At 40.4% G+C, this 3193-nt stretch overlaps 1 non-coding gene across 1 annotated transcript; it reads left to right on the top strand.

The window, feature by feature from the left end:
• The first annotated feature begins 2183 nt into the window (after positions 1–2183).
• On the top strand, positions 2184–2290 carry LOC141604398 (small nucleolar RNA R71). Its single transcript, XR_012526099.1, has one exon. It is a non-coding gene; the product is annotated as a small nucleolar RNA R71 (small nucleolar RNA).
• Positions 2291–3193: the final 903 nt, after the last annotated feature.

Genomic DNA, 3193 nt, shown 5'->3' on the forward strand with positions numbered 1-3193 from the left:
TTAGAATATTTACAAATGGTGGTTTAGGGAGGACTCCACCAAACTCTCATCCAATGTGAGATGTCAAGGGGGCATGTTCAAGGTGTTGTTGATGTTACTCAACACCTTGAAGAAGTAGTCGAAAGCTTGTTCATTATCATGATAAAATCCTCAATAGATCTTTGCACTTGTCGTTCTCCGTGATGGTCTTGGTTCATAGCATTACCAATGTGGGATTGAATATCCCTTCGAACTCATCATCCCAAAGACCGCAAACTTCGTCTACTTGATCATTAAAAATCTCTTGAGTTGATATAGACAACTCTCCTTCTTTCTTGTTTTGGCCAATGAGGCCATCTTCTTCACTTGTCATGGGTGAGCTTTTCAAGCTCTCTTTGTTGCTATTCTCTTGCTCTTTGAATGGAGCATTATCAACTTTCTTTTTCCATTGGAATTCCGACTTTTTTCTATCATCCTTCCGGCTATAGTGATCAAACATAAAGCATGGCTCATGCAAACGAAGAGCTCTCATGGTCTTGTCAAGATTGAAAGTTATGCTCTCGTCTCCCACTTCTAGAGTAAGCTCTCCGTGCTTCACATCTATCACCGCACCCGCGGTGTGCAAGAAAGGTCTACCTAGAATGATCGGAATATTGGAGTCTTCTTCCATGTCAACAATGACAAAGTCCATCGGGATAAAAAATTTCCCAACTCTCACGGGAACATATTCCCATATCCCTAATGGTGTCTTCGTCGATCTATCGGCCATTTAGAGTGTGATGTTGGTACATTTAAGCTCTCCCATGCCTAGCCTTTTACTTACCGAATACGGCATAACACTCACGCTTGCTCCTAGATCACACAAAGCCTTGTTGATCGTGGTCTCGCCAATGGTACACGGTATTGAGCAGCTTCCCTGGTCTTTAAGTTTTGGAGGTGAAATCCCTTGAAGGATTGCACTACTCACCTTAGTGAAGGTGATATTTTCAAGCTTCCGGATCGACATCTTTTTCGTAAGGATGTCCTTCATGTACTTTGCATAGGCCGGTACGTGATTGATTAATTCCGTGAAAGGAATTGAGACATCCAAATGCTTCACAATTTCCATAAATTTCCCAAGTTGGTCATCGAACTTAGGCTTAGCTTGACGACTTGGGAATGGGAGTCTAATCACAATGGGCTCCTTCTCCTTGGCCTTCTCTTCACTTTTCTTTGAAACTTCTTCTTTTGTTGGTTCTCCTTCCTTGGAGTTTTGCACAACTTTTTCTTTGTCACTAGCTTCCACAACTTCTTCCTCAACTTGATTCTTTGGTCCTTCATACCTCGTACCACTCCTCAAGTGAATGGCACTAACCGTTTCATATCTTGAGGGATTACTTTGAGGTGGTAATTGCCCATTTTGCCTTTGAGAACTTGAAGATGCTAGTTGGATCAATTGAGTTTCCAACATTTTTGTGTGGGCTAGGATGTTGTTGATGGTGATGTCCTTTGCTTGACTATATTTTTGCATTTGAGTGAAAAACCATTGTTGATTCTTTTGCATTTGGAGGACCGCTTTTTGAACATCAAAACCTTGGTCATTTTGTTGATTGTATGGAGTTTGATTTTTGTAACCTTGATTTTGGTTGAAAAAGGGTCTTTGATTTTGGTTTCTCATGGGAGGTGGGGTGTATGTTGGTTGAGGGTTTTGAACATTTTGGCTTTTGTATGAGAGATTTGGGTGGAATTTGGTGTTTTCATTGTAATAATTGGAATAATGGGTACCACTCTTGTATGCTTGAAAAGCATTCACTTGTTCATTTGTTCCCCTACATTCACTTTGGTCATGTCCCAAAGTTCCACAATTCTCACATATCCCACTTGGGATTGATGAAGATGCTACCATGGCATTAACATGATGCTTTGGTGATTTTGAGGCTTCTTCAAGTTTAGCCATAGCCTTCTCAAACTTCAAGTTAATGGTATCAATATGAGCCCTAAGTTGAGTACCCAATTGAGTAATAGAGTCCACTTCATGCTTTCCTCCTCTAGTAGCCTTGCGAGGTCTACTATATTCTGAATTATGGACCGCCATTTCCTCAATCTTGTTCCAAGTTTGATTATCATCAACTTCGGTGAACATACCATTTGATCACATATTGAGAATGTTTCTTGAGTCTTCATAAAGACCATTCCAAAATTGTTGTACCAAGAACCACTCGCTAAGTCTATGATGAGGAAATGAGCGACAAATTCCTTTGAATCGCTCCCAAGCTTCATACAAAGATTCTTCATCCCTTTGCTTAAAACCCGTAATTTGACCTCTTAGCTTGTTAGTCTTTTCCGGAGGGTAGAATTTTTTGTAGAAAGCTAGAGCCAACTTCTTCCAAGAGTCAATTCCAAGAGTAGCCTTATCAAGGCTCTTCAACCATTGTTTTGCGGTGCCAATTAGAGAAAAAGGAAATAAGACCCATCGAATTTGGTCTTGAGTTACACCGGTTTGTGAGATTGCATCACAATAGTCACAGAAAGTCTCCATGTGAGAGTGAGGGTCTTCACTAGGCATCCTCCCAAATTGGCTTCTTTCGACTAATTGGATAAATGCGGATTTGGCAATGAAATTTCCGGTTAAGTGGTGTGGTGTGGGAGTACCATTGGGTAGGTTCTCCTCGGTTGGTACGGAATGTGATGAAAATTTAGGCATTGTGGGTTGATTTTGTGTTGGATTTTGTGTTGGGTTCCCCTCACCTTCTCTTGAAAAAGGGTTGATGAACTCAATAGTGTTTGGTTGAATATCTACAACCTCACCAATACCTCTCAAAGTACCTCTAGCAAGTCTTCTATTGTTTGTCAAAGTCCTTTCAATTTCGTGATCAATGGGTAACAAGTTACCTTGTGATCTTCTAGACATACAAAATATCAAACAACTTGAAAATAATTAGAACAAACCTTGAGGAGTTTTACTTCCCCAAGGCAAAGAAAGACACAACTAGTAACAATCTAAGAAAATCAAATCAAGTTAACACCGTCCCCGGCAACGGCGCCATTTTTGGTCGGCTTTACTCAGTTGGAAATTTAGTTTTCGGTTACTTGATGTTAAGAGCACCTAGACCAAAACAATATTTATAACTTCACAAACAACTCTACTATTAGTAAAGAGGCAAGTAAAGGTCGGATCCCAAGGGACGGGTATTGATGTAGGATTTTCGATTGCAAGTAGCGGTGTCTAGTGATG

This window comes from Silene latifolia, chromosome 9 (assembly GCF_048544455.1).
Source record: "Silene latifolia isolate original U9 population chromosome 9, ASM4854445v1, whole genome shotgun sequence".
Classification (NCBI taxonomy): Eukaryota; Viridiplantae; Streptophyta; class Magnoliopsida; order Caryophyllales; family Caryophyllaceae; genus Silene; species Silene latifolia.